Source organism: Pseudonaja textilis, chromosome 13, assembly GCF_049901715.1.
Source record: "Pseudonaja textilis isolate UNSWEBS1 chromosome 13, rPseTex1.2, whole genome shotgun sequence".
NCBI classification, from domain to species: Eukaryota; Metazoa; Chordata; class Lepidosauria; order Squamata; family Elapidae; genus Pseudonaja; species Pseudonaja textilis.
The window spans coordinates 8401540-8415524 of record NC_142002.1 but is presented as its reverse complement, the minus strand read 5'-3'; the positions used below and the strand labels follow the sequence as shown (position 1 = coordinate 8415524).

The following is a 13985-nucleotide window of genomic DNA, read 5'->3' as shown; positions in this document are numbered from 1 at the left end:
TTGCAGTATCCCTATGGTCACGTGATCCAAATTGAGATCATATTGATGACAGCTGCAGTGTCCTAGGCATGTGTGAACACATTTTGCAATCTTCTGACAAGCAAGGTCAATGGGGAAGCCAGATTCACTTATCAACCATGTTACTAACTTAACAGCTGCAGTGATTCATTTAACAAGAAAGCTCACAAAATGGGGCAAAATTCACTTAACTCACTTAGCAACAGAAGTTCAATTGTGGTTGTAGCTCAAGGACTACCTGAACTTGGAGCTGAAGAAGTCATATGATAAGCCTCTGTTTAACCAGATTCTGTGATCAAATATGGGATAGATAAATATTTTACAAGCGATTGTAAAATTGGAGCTGTAATGCAAAATGAAGAAAACGTATAATAAATATATTTTTTAAAAAAAGAAAGAAAGTTGGTTTCAATTGTGGTGGTAAATCAAGGAGTACTTGTAAATACAATCTCCATTCCCTCCCACTCACCCACCTACCAAATCTTAAATAAAGCTGGGCAGTTTTTAGTTTTAAAATGGTAGGATTATTTCCTGGGTTGCAAGGCTGTTCGCTCCAGCCACAGTAGACTCTTGAAAAGAAGAACGTTCCCATTAAGATCACTCTCCAAGTCTCTTTATTGGTCTGCTACAAAGCCATCATCAGTTCTACAATGCCAAAGGGATAAATGTTTAAAAAGAATATTTAGAGCTTGGAATTAGTTTGCTCGGGACAAAATGTCAAGTTCCCCCTGGAAGACAGAGCTTCATGAAGCCTCCCAAAGATGTGAAATGACATGGGGAGGACTAAATATCAGAATTCAAGGATGGTGGCCATTACTCAGACAGCATGTTTTGGGAAGGCAGGGCCAATTCCAGAATGTCTTATTTCTTCTTACTCCTTTCCGCTGTATCTCTCCTCTGAGTTCCAGAGTTCTGGGAAATTCCCCCTCCATCGCTAATTTCATTCATCACTTTCTTACTCTCAGAATCTCCAGCTGCCAACAATATTGAATTGTACTGGATTAACAAAATAAAAACCAAACATCCAGACACAAAATAATGCCTGTTGGGCTACTGCTGCCAAATGAGAGACTGTTGCAGAAATTAGCAATGCAAGCTGACGACTTTTTAGCTGAACCTTTCAGAATCGTGGGCATAAGTGCACAATCATGCCTACCATCCCTGTCCTATTGTCCCCAATTATTAGTTCCTATTTCTTGTATTTAAACTTATGTTTATTCTTGTTTCTGTTATATTGTAAGCTTTTGACAAATAAAATAAATAAATAAATAAAATAGAATCCTGCTCAGGGACTGTTATTCATCAGGATGGCCTCATTATTATCCTTGTAAAGAATAATACCCACTTCTTAACTGAGTAGCACTCTGTTTGGATAACAACAGAGTTTGGGACTCTGCTGTTGACATTCAAGACAGCAGGATGATAGCTCAGTAGGCAGTTTTTTTTAACTGAGGATGAGAGTTTTGCAACCTGAAATACCAAACCAAACAACTTTCCTTCAAGATCATCCTAGTCCCTTTTATGAATTAGAGTTAGAAAAGGTTAAAAATATGTGTTTGAAGCTACCAATAAAACCAGGTTGACTGTGCTGCATTATTAATGCACATTATTATTAATTGTGTAGATGAAGGATCGACCATTTCATCAGAGGTGGCTTCCCTTATTCTATTCTTAGGATGTTTTTGAAGAGGCAGAATTCCTATTATCATTTGCAAATGGCTATTCTGATTATTAGCTCTCCAAGGTGATTTTACAAGCACATTGAGTCACAGGGTATGATAGTGACCTGTAGCTTAGATTGCTTTTATAAAATGAATTAAGCAAATGAATAGGGTATTTCCATTTCAAAGTTAAGTGCTCTGGAGTTTATTCAATTTATTTTTGTTTACTGGATTTTCAAGCCATCAGACTCTGGGCAGCTTATTAATGTTTTAAAAGAATACTTAATTTGGAAAGAAAAATGGACAAAACCACATCAATAATAGCCCCCAAACAATTCAGTGAGATTCCACTGATTTGATGGTAGAACAGAACTCATGAATAAAATTGGGACCCTTATCCAATAAAGTAGATGCTGGGATCACCCATGTTAGGGTTAAGGTTTATCCAGTGGCTCATGTTAATACAACACACTGAGTCATAAACTAGCCAACCACAATTTTTAGCCAAGATTCTGCAGACTTGACCTAGGTGGTTTGTTTAAAGTTCAGTACATCATCCGAAGTCAGAAAATTGAGGTGAGTAATTATACCAAGGTTACCAACCCAATTTTCTGAATTTGCATAATGTACTGGATTGTAAACAAACCACATTAATTCTTGCATGCAAACACAGCTCCAGGGTTTAGATCTCTGAGTACTTAGAAATGCTGTTATTTCATTTCTAGAGAGTGGACTGGCTGCATAGGTGGCATGAAACTGAGCAAACCAAAGTAGTTGATCTCACATCAAAGACTAGAATATAAACTGTGATTTACAATCCACATGGTATCCACATGTGATCAAAATTCAGATGCTTGGCCACTGACTTATATTTATAATGGTTGCAGTGGGCCAGGGTCCTGTGATCACCTTTTGGGACCTTCTGATAGGCAAAGTCAATGGGGAATCCAGATTCACTTAACAACATGTTACTAACTTAACAACTGCAATGATTCACTTAACAACTCTGGCAAGAAAGGTTACAAAATGGGGCAAAACTCACTTAACAAATGTCTCGCTTAACAACAGAAATTTTGGGCTCAATTGTGGTTGTAACTCAAGGACTACCTGAACTTGGAGCCAAAGAAGTCATATTATAAGCTTCTGTTTAACCAGATTCTGTGATCAAATATGGGGTAGATAAATATTTTACAAGCGATAAGGACTTGTATTGATGGTTTTTTTCCCCTGCTTTGAGGACAAATAAACTAATCGCCATTTAGTAACATCTGGGAACTGATTAACTGGTTGAACAGTACAATGAGGTAGATAGCTAGTAAGTCAAACTGAGTTATGAAACTTTGGCTCATACTCCCAGTATAATCCAGTTCTTTCCTATAGTAGTTCCACAGCCCTTAGCAACACAACCGTCCCACATTTCCTACCTGATATGCTTTCACTGCAGTATCTCATGACTGAACTTGCATAACAGTTCTGTCACTGCTGAAAAATTATATAGTCTTGTGTGAACAGCCAGAAGGGACTTTCATCTCCAGCTAATAAAATCCAAATCATTATCTGGTTTTGTAAAATAGTAATGGTATATGTACCAAGCACACATTACAGACTCTTTATAGATTGCTAAGAATATTGAGGATTTTATCACTCATTCTGCATCAAGCAATTCATTACATCCTTCACAGTTTGCTTTGTTGTTAGTATAATGCCTTAATTTAAAACTTTGTTTTTAAAGAAACAGAAAATGCGCTTGAGGGTTTGTACAGTATCGCAAGCTCCATAACAGCTTCTTCCGTTCTCCTGAATTGTCTACTTGATCCTGTAATTTTAATTTTTGGTCTCCCTTCTATTCATTCCGCAGACAGCAAAGCATTTGCTGTCTCCTGCAGCCAATAAGCTGAAATCTGCTACTGAGATATCAATTAATAAGAGAGAAAGATACACAGCTAAATAGCATCTCATCTAAACTTGAATAAGCCAACAATGACTTTTTCTCAAGTATACATATTTCTGAAGACAAAATAATGTTGTTGAAGTCTCTGTGTGATCATTTTTAAAATTCAAATGTCAAGGTGTGAAGAATCAGGACCCCAAGTTAAGATCCAGTTAAACTGTTTTTTTTTTTTGTTGTTGTTGTTCATGGCTATATACAAAAATCTAGTCAACTAACAGTCAGCACTAAAATGGTGCTAGATAACAGTTAACAGAATCCAAGAAGGGTTAGACTTAATTCCTTATGTGAACCTAACGATTCCAGGCTGAGTCCTCTCTTGACCCCATCCTCAGTCTTTGCCTGTCTTTCATCTACACATCAAATACTCTAACAATGGCATTGGGCAGCCAATCAATTTAAAACAGGGTTGTCAAACTGGCAGCTCATGGGCCGGATGCCTCACATGCAAGCTACGCCCACCCCAGCTCCACAAAAGGGAAAATCCTCATGAAATGTCACATGACAGCAACATGACACCATGAGACAAGTAGGGGGGAAAATCCCCATAGAGTAGAGATTCAAACTAGGGCTAGCTCTATCATAAAACAAATTAAGGCAACTGCTTTCGTCAGCAGGTACTAGGTTATGGATCTGCTGCAGGATATTGAATGACTAAGTATTTTGATCTAAATTGTATCCTTTTAATGAGTTATTCTCAAGATCAGATGGAGAACTTCTGGAAATAAGATTTGGTGGTTAATCCAATCTGGCTTTTATTCATGGAATGGGAAACTGCTAGAATACATTGAAGTCAAGTCATCCCCTAATATACTACAGCATCTTATGCAGATGGAGTCTTAGTTTAGTGGACTTTCATCCTGTCAATTTTATACTCAGGAGATTCTCCCAGACTCTTAGGAGAACAGTAATTATATTAATTTTATTTCAGAAAGCACAAGCCAATATGACTTTTTCCCCTGCACCAATACATGAACTGGATCTTCCCTCTGTCCAGGAAAAATATAGCTTTTCCCCTACACCAGAAGGTTGAATCAAGCTCATATAGCTTTGGTTAGCATGCTCAATAGCATAAAGAGCTTCCTTGCCAATAACATTTCTCCATTATTCATTATTTTGCTGCCTGAGACCAGTTACTTATTCCACTTAAACATACATATGTGTTTGAAGAATGAATCTCAAGCACCAAAATATATTGAGATGGTCCTGTCTCTTCGGAAGATGAACTGAAGAAGCTTCTGAAATGTCTTGAAGCAAAACATCTTCAAGCAAAACAAAGAAAGTCCAGTTGCTTTTTGAAAAAGCACTTTTGGGAAAACCATGACCTGGATGACTGAGAATCTCCATAAACACTCTTAATTCTAACATGTAATGGAAAGCTGATTTTTTTTTTCCTCCAAAAGCTGTATTGGGATAGCAATTAGAATGTTGGACTAGGACTAATGGAGGTCCAGATTCAAATCCCCCTTCCGTAATGGAGCCAGAGTACTAGATCTGGGATGCAAAATCTAGTTGTCCTTTGGATAACAGCAATTTAGTTGATCATCTGGATATTTGCAGCCCAGATCTGGTACTACTGAATATATCTCATTTGCACTATTTGTTTTCTCTTTCTCACAGCCAAACTTTCGTCACAGGATTGTGTTAATAAAATTCTGGGATTGGAAAAAAACAAGATATACCCCATTAAATGCCTAAAAGATAAATAAATGAACTTCACCAGATGCTGTAAAGTTTCAGCAGCTGCCAAGAAAGTCTGATCCAAGAAATGCAACCTGCTTCAAGACAGGATGTAAGTACTCAATCAGGTAGGAAAAGTCATTTCCTAATATAGTACAGCATCTTATGCAGATGGAGTCTTAGTTTACTGGACTTTCATCCTGTCAATTTCATACCCAGGAGATTCTCCCAGATTCCTAGGAGAACAAAAATAATGTGAATTTTATTTCCTAAAGACAATCAAATAAGAACACAGATGAAATTGTTTGAGGGAAGGCTTTTGTAGGAGATGACCAGCTGAGCCTGAAGGAGGGTCAAAGACGTCATCAGTCATGAGTCCCTTCATACCCACAAGAAATCTAAGTCAAGCCCACCTTGAGTCCCATTGACTCTTTCTCTACTACCAATTTGCTTGGACCCTTAGTATCATAGATGTCTGTTGTGCTCTCCAAATTCATGGGACCTAACACTAAGTGGATTTGCACCTTAAGGAGTTTATCCCATGTATTTTACCAAGAAACATGGATAAGGCAATCTCAAAAAGTCAGACTCCTCCTAGCCATACTGATGTCTAATGGTGATGTCTGTTTTGCTGTATGAATTCAAGGGGAGCAAACCCCTAACCCTAAGCAGATTCCCCCCTCCCCATGAGATTTCCTTGAGTGTTTTGCCAGGAAACATGGCTGTCTCGGGAACCCAGAGCCAACCTAAGCACCAGAATGTTCTCAATTTATCCTTTGCACAATCCTAATATTATCTCCATCTCCCACCCACCCAAAAGTGGAGGGAGGGAGGGAGGGGGAGAACTCTGCAATCTGAAGTTATATTTCTTCTGTATCTTTTTGAAAAAGGTACTTATAAGGAGATTTTGCTAAGAACATAAGTAGCAGCATCTGGATCTTTCCCACAGAGGCTCAGCCAAATGCTACAGAGAAAGCAAATGCAGGGCTTAAAGGCAACAATTGTTTATATGTAAATGAATTTAAATATAACCAAGAGATAGGTTGGGAGTAAGATAAGTGAAAATGACACCAATACTTGAGAGCATGCGGGAAGATGCATCACAGAGAATCAATTTTTCCTTAATATGATGTCATATCGTAAAATAATGAATCCTAAAAGGGCAGCAGGCTCTAATTTCAATCAATCAATCTCAAGCCCAAGTGATGGGGGCTTTTTTGTTGTTTTTCTTACTTCCTTCTTTAAGCTACTAGTTCCCTTTTTGGTTACCTGAGAGAATTTTCTGTATCCAGATACTGGGGAGAGGGTGGGGGATAGCAGATGCTCTCATGCTGCCAAGGGACCAGAGACTGTGCAAGGCCGTTTTGCTAGTGTACAACAAAGCACAGCTGAAAAGCCAGAGGCCACAAGTAGACTTTGATTCTATGTGAATGAACCTTTTCTAGCCTGCTCTGCTGCACCTGCTTTGCCCATGAAATATTTCTTCGCCCTTTCAGATGAAGCTGTGAATGATAAAATGTCAACTACATGTATTATCTTCAGGGTATGTACCAGCTGGCTGGTCACTGCAGCATCCCTAACAGAACAGGAAGATGTGTCTGCTCAAGAAAGGAGACTTCTGAATGATTTAAGGTAAAATTAAGGCCAAAATGGTTTTGATAAGGTCATACACAGTTCCAGCCGAGCTAAACAATCACTGTAACGGACTTAGGCTCTGGCTCAGCACTGAGAAAAAAGAAAAATAATCAGAAATCTGAATGGTTTCCTGTAAGGCTTCCAATCTTCCAGAAGGTCTATTTGATCCTAATTCACTAAAAAGGATCTTCTGGAGCTTATGATCTCATCAGAGCTTAACAGGAATTTATAATGTCAATATGGGTTGAGCTGTGTCCTACTTTCCTGAGCCATTCTCAGATATCTGTGGTTTATCATGGCCTAGAGAGGATCAGAAGAGGGTTTTATCCATCCAGGCAATGGGTGATACACTTCCAGAAGCTGTACAACCTACACAGCATACCCTATTTTAACTAGGCCTTCTGAAATTAATGATTTGAATACATATATCCTTTTTTCCATTTATTGTGTATTTTCTCAAATTACATTCCTGCTTTAGACTCAAAGTTTTCTTATCAAACTGCAGCTCTTTCTCCTGGCCCTCAAGGTTATTTTCATAGCCCGTTACCAGTTTCTACAGTATTTTCCTTGTCTGCTGTGTATTTTAAGAGCACAACATGCATTGGCAACCATGGTGCTATCTGGCTCCTGACCAGCTTAATAAAACTGAAGATCTCTGTCCTGCTTGAAGAGTGGAGGATGGGATAGCATAAAGGAAGGGCAATTCTAGGTCTTTCTAGGTCTTTCAGTTTTTTCCCAAATGCCATCAGTCTGCTAAACAAATAATTCCCTCACCACTGTTCAACTATTTACAAAATCTGCATTACTATTACTATTAATCTTCTCATCACTCCTTATCACCCAGCCCCTCCCACTTGTGACTGTATGACTGTACATTTGTTGCTTGTATCCTTATGATTTATATTGACTGTTTCCTAGTATGATTTGATTGCTTATTGTACCCTATGACTAATATTAAGTGTTGTACCTGATGATGCTTGACTCTTGACAAATGTATCTTTTCTTTTATGTATATCGAGAGCATTTGCACCAAGACAAATTCCTTGTGTGTCCAATCACACTTGGCCAATAAAAATTATATGTCCTATGATCTATGTTCTAATGCAATAGCAATACCATTTAGACTTATCCAGGTGAAACTTGAAAAATTAGAATATGGTGCAAAAGTTAATTTATTTCAGTAATGCAACTTAAAAGGTGAAAGTAATATATGAGATAGACTCATTACATGCAAAGCAAGATAGTTCAAGCCATGATTTGTCGTAATTGAGATAATTATGGCTTTCAGCTCATGAAAACCCCAAATCCACAATCTCAGAAAATTAGAATATTGTGAAAAGGTTCAATATTCTAGGCTCAAAGTGTCCCACTCTAATCAGCTAATTAAGCCATAACCACCTGCAAAGGGTTCCTGAGCCTTTAAATGGTCTCTCAGTCTGGTTCAGTAGGAATCACAATCATGGGAAAGAGTGCTGACCTGACAGTGGTGCAGAAAACCAGCATGGACACCCTCCATAAGGAGGGAAAGCCTCAAAAGGTAATTGCAAAAGAAGCTGGATGTTCCCAAAGTGCTGTATCAAAGCACATTAATAGAACATTATGTGGAAGGAAAAAGTGTGGAAGAAAAAGGTGCACAAGCAGCAGGGATGACTGCAGCCTGGAGAGGATTGTCAGGAAAAGGCCATTCAAAAGTGTTGGGGACTTTCGCAAGGAGTGGACTGAGGCTGGAGTCAGTGTATCAAGAGCCACCACACACAGACGAATCCTGGACATGGGTTTCAAATGTCGTATTCCTCTTGTCAAGCCACTCCTGAACAACAAACAACGTCAGAAGCATCTTACCTGGGCTAAGGAAAAACAGAACTGGTCTGTTGCTCAGTGGTCCAAGGTCCTCTTTTCTGATGAGAGCAACTTTTGCATCTCATTTGGAAACCAAGAACCCAGAGTCTGGAGGAAGAATGGAGAGGCAAACGCTGCAAGATGCTTGAAGTCCAGTGTGAAGTTTCCACAGTCTGTGTTGATTTGGGGAGCCATGTCATCTGCTGGTGTTGGTCCACTGTGCTTCATTAAGTCCAGGCTCAACAAGCCATCTACCAGGAGATTTTCTTCCTTCCACAGATGAGCTTTATGGGGATGCTGACTTCATTTTCAAGCAGGACTTGGCACCTGCCCACACTGCCAAAAGCACCGAAACCTGGTTCAATGACCGTGGGATTACTGTGCTTGATTGGCCAGCAAATTCGCCTGACCTGAACCCCATAGAGAATCTATAGGGCATTGTCAAGAGAAAGATGAGAGACATGAGACCAAACAATGCAGAAGAGCTGAAGGCCGCTATTGAAGCATCCTGGTCTCCCATAACACCTCAGCAGTGCCACAGGCTGATAGCTTCCATGCCACACGCGCATTGAGGCAGTAATTGCTGCAAAAGGGGCCCAAACCAAGTACTGAGTACATATGCATGCTTATACTTTTCAGAGGTCCGATATTGTTCTATGTACAATCCTTGTTTTATTGATTGCATGTAATATTCTAATTTTCTGAGATTGTAGATTTGGGGTTTTCATGAGCTGTAAGCCATAATCATCACAATTATGACAAATCATGGCTTGAACTATCTCGCTTTTCATGTAATGAGTCTATTTCATATATTGGTTTCACCTTTTAAGTTGCATTACTGAAATAAATGAACTTTTGCACGATAGTCTAATTTTTCGAGTTTCACCTGTATACCGCTTCACAGTGCTTTGCAGCCCTCTCTAAGTGGTTTACAGAGTCAGCCTCTTGCTCCCAACAATCTGGGTCCTCATTTTATCAACCTCAGAAGGACGGAAGGCTGAGTCAACCTTGAGCCTGGTGAGATTTGAACTGCCAAATTGCAGGCAGTCAGCAGCCAGCAGAAAGTAGAATGCAGTACTGCACTCTAACCACTGCGCCACCATGGCTCATGTAATGTTTCCTCTTAGACAAAAAATCCTCTGATGCATCAGTGTACCTGCTCCCTCTTTGTCTCCAAATAGTTCCAAACACCACCACCACCACCAATTAATATAATGAGGTTTTGGTGTTCCACATTCCATCTCTGACTGATCATTGTCACGCAAGACAATCTGTTTTTTTCTTAAAACAAATGAAGCAGAGGCCATGTGCCTCGAATGTGGCACATGTGCCAGTCTGGCAGCTTTTCTATTGTGGCGATTAATGGTCCCCCAAATAGCAGCAGCTGGATCACTTTGGTTCCCAGCTCACCTTTCTGCTCATACAGCACTCTGTGCAGCTAACGATGAAAAATACTGAAAACTTTAAAAAGCTATTAAAATTGGGAGAGTCTGACTAAAGAGAAAGAGGTCTTGACTCCCTTCTTGAAAGGGGATTGATCCCAACTGCCTAGGGGGTATATGTTGCTTTTAAACTATTTTGTATTATTTTTTTTAACAAACTTAGTACAAAATAATACAAATTAATAAAGGAGAATATTTGTAATTCAGAGTTGAAATGAGGGGTCCTTGGTGCTCTCTGAGCTTCATTGTTTTCTTGCAGACATTTCATTGCCCAAACTAGGTAGCATCATCAATGGGAGGAGGAGGAGGAGGAGGAGGAGGAGGAGGAGGAGGAGGAGGAGGAGGAGGAGGAGGAGGAGGAGGAGGAGGAGGAGGAGGAAGAGGAGGAGGAGGAGGAGGAGGAAAAGAAAGAAGAAGGCTCTGGGGTCTTTGTTGCTCTCTGAGCTTGGTTGTTTTCTTGCAAACAAAGTAACATCATCAGTGCTTAGAAGAGAGTGGAGCTTGCTCTCTATTCTAGCACTGATGATGTCACCTAGTTTGGGTAATAATGAAATGTTTGGAAGAAAACAACCAAGCTCAGAGAGCACTAAGGACCCCTCCATTTAAACTAAATTAAAAGGGGAAAAAAGCTCAGGAAGTATAAAAAAAAGTAGAAGAGAAAAGAAAAGAAAAAGAGAGGACAGACAATAATGAAGTGGCTTCTAACCTTCATCACACCAAGCACAAGCTAATATACTAATTTAAAATTACAAATAAAAAACCTCTTCATCCCATAGCCTATTTTTATCTATACACAATCCAGAAATCATCATGGTTTCAAAAAGTCCACCAATAGGAAGACTTTAGAGGTGAAGACTGTACAGATCAAAAAGAAGGAATATAGACCTGGAATATTTCATCAGGGAAACAGTCCAACTTTATATTCCATCTTTTGGCTCTGTACAATCATCCCTTTTAAATTCTTCCTATGTTAGTGAAGGATTTGATCTTACATCACTTTTTGGCATTTAAAATAAGTTTTCAAAGCTTTTACCAGACTACTTCATAAATGCTTGCAGGAAATATAACTTCAGCAACAGAGTGGTCAATGTCTGGAACACTCTACTTGACTCTGTGGTTTCTTCCCCAAACCCCCAAAACTTTAACCTTAACCTTACTAAGGTTTGTAGGGAGCATGCATAAGCGCACCAATGTGTCTTCCGTCCCTGTCCTACTGGTTTTTTTATATGTATCCATTTCATGTCTTCATAACTATGTTTATACTTATACCTATTATCTTGTAAGCAATTGACAAATCAAATTAAAATAAAAAATTATCTCCCTTACACATGCTCCGAAATCTTCCCTCTCTCCTTTTCTTAAAATTGTTTTTGGAAAAGGAATTGCTTTGGGTTTCATTCTCAGCAACATTCTCTTTTCAGTTACCTAGCCTGAATCTAGAGTAGCTGCTTGTCTCTTCCCAGGAAGGCAAAGACGAAGTTTGGACATGATTTACAGCAGACAAAGCCACCAGCTGACATGCAAGAAGGGACTTCCTACTTTTCCTATGAAGTAAATTATAGCTCTTTCAAGGCAGCATTAGCTGAAATATGCTGAGTGAACAATCAATCCTGTCTTTTGCTTGCTCAGCGCCCTTCTAAAGGAGAGCAGGAGTGGAAAAGGGATTTTGAATCTCTATAATCATGCCTATCCATAACTAATAATCCTAGCATTGCAGGTGTAGAATATGGAAACGAGAGTTGCAGTTTTAAGTCTACCTGATCAAAGGAGGCACTGATGGTTACGGGCCGGGGTGGGATTCTACCAGTTCACATCTATTCACTAGAACCGGTTCTTAACATTCTAAGCAGTTTGGAGAACCGGTTGTTAGAAGAAATTACCGGCCCAATCCTGTAAGGAAGGCAGGAAGGAAACATTCTAGTGTTGCTTACAGAAACTGCCTCTCTGTTAACCTTCATTACATTCTTGGCATTCTTGGTTCTCAGGAACTTCTTTGGAGTTTTTTTCCCCTCCTTTGCTGGTATTTTGCTTGTGTGGAGTGACCATTCAAAGTTACAATGGCAGTGAAAAAAGGGACTTATGACCATTTTTCACACTTACAACTGTTGCAGCATCCCCACAGTCATGAGAAGCCAGGTGAGGAGATGCATGCCTCAATGTGAGTGATATTGAGTTGGCCACGCCCAGCCAATCCCATAGCCACCAAGCCACATCCACCAACTAAGAACCGGTTGTTAAAAAAGTTGAATCCCACCCCTGGTTATGGGTGATGAGAGTTGTATGCAAATAAATCTAAAGAGTATGACCATCTCTGTGTGAAGCTTCCACATGTCCTTATCTTTGCCTCTGGGATGACCTTGAAGATGGAGCAAATGATGAAAACCTAATTTATTATCTGATCTTATATATTTTTTAAAAAGATAAAAACCAAGTTTTAGGGAAAGTGACATCAATGCCCGATATTGAATCAACAGAAATCATAAATCTTCAAAGTTTACAATTTCTTCATTTGTATTTCATTCTGGGCATATCATAATGAAGTGCTTACAATGCCAATAATCCATCTCTCCTTGAGCAGCTTGCAAAACATGTACTATACAACATGGATGAATGTCTCTGTAGCCCTTTACGCTGCATGATTTCTCTCCTTCTAAAAGAATGTTTAAAACAAATCTTCTTTCATTAAATTGAATAAGAACTGGTATGGAAAAAAGCACTAGCCCTAGAGCATCCAACCACGAAAAGAAGGGAAAACTCAAATACACAGGGCTGATTTATCTAAATAAAATTGGAAAAGAAAATTAAATCAAGAGATATGGACGCTTCAAGCTTCGTTTCTTTTTCTCATAATGTGAACCAACAACATTATTTGAATGCTAATTTCCTGAACTCTGGTGGTGAGGAAGGCAGGAAGGCAGGAAGGAAACAGGAAGGAAGGAAGGAAGGAAGGAAGGAAGGAAGGAAGGAAGGAAGGAAGGAAGGAAGGAAGGAAGGAAGGAAGGAAGGAAGGAAGGAAGGAAGGAAGGAAGGGAAAGGGAGGGGGAGAGGAAAGAGGGAGGGAGGGAGAAAAGAGGGAAGGAAGGAAGGAAGGAAGGAAGGAAGGAAGGAAGGAAGGAAGGAAGGAAGGAAGGAAGGAAGAAAGAAAGAAAGAAAGAAAGAAAGAAAGAAAGAAAGAAAGAAAGAAAGAAAGAAAGAAAGAAAGAAAGAGCAGACAGGCAGCTGTGCATGCATAATTGTTGCTCATCCAACCACAATTTCTCTGGGCACTTCTCAGTTGTAAAGTGAAATGAAGCATCCCATGCACATTTGTAAAAGAAATGCAAAAGCAGACAAGAAAGGTTCTTTTGAATCTCCTTTAAAATCTGGCTACCTTTTACATGGTCCTTGCTTGCAACAGTGACTCTGCAGTACAACTTGGAAAGGCATTTTTTTTAAAAATAGGTCAAGTCAGATGGAATTATATTAGTGAGGGGATGGAGGGAGGTTAATGAGAAAATAGGAGGATTAAAGAGGAATCCCCTTGAGAATCTTGCATCTTAATCATTTCACAGACTAAAGTTACTTGGGAAAACTTAATTTTAGTGTTTGAGTTAACAAAATCCTGGGTGGTTTGTATTAGGTTGGATTTGTTCATCTCCACTGTCAACGGTAATGTGGGGATCCTACAATGCAAAATGACTTCCTCTAACTGGGTTCAGTTCCTAGACTCTTGCACACAATTTTCTTGGTCGTAATATAGTTACTGCACCACAGGAAGTTTCA

The 13985-nt window shown here is 39.4% G+C and overlaps 1 protein-coding gene across 2 annotated transcripts in view; it reads right to left on the bottom strand.

Moving 5' to 3' along the window:
* AGBL1 (AGBL carboxypeptidase 1) overlaps positions 1 to 13985 on the bottom strand; it is a 508769-nt gene that overhangs the window by 253193 nt on the left and 241591 nt on the right. The window lies entirely within an intron of this gene.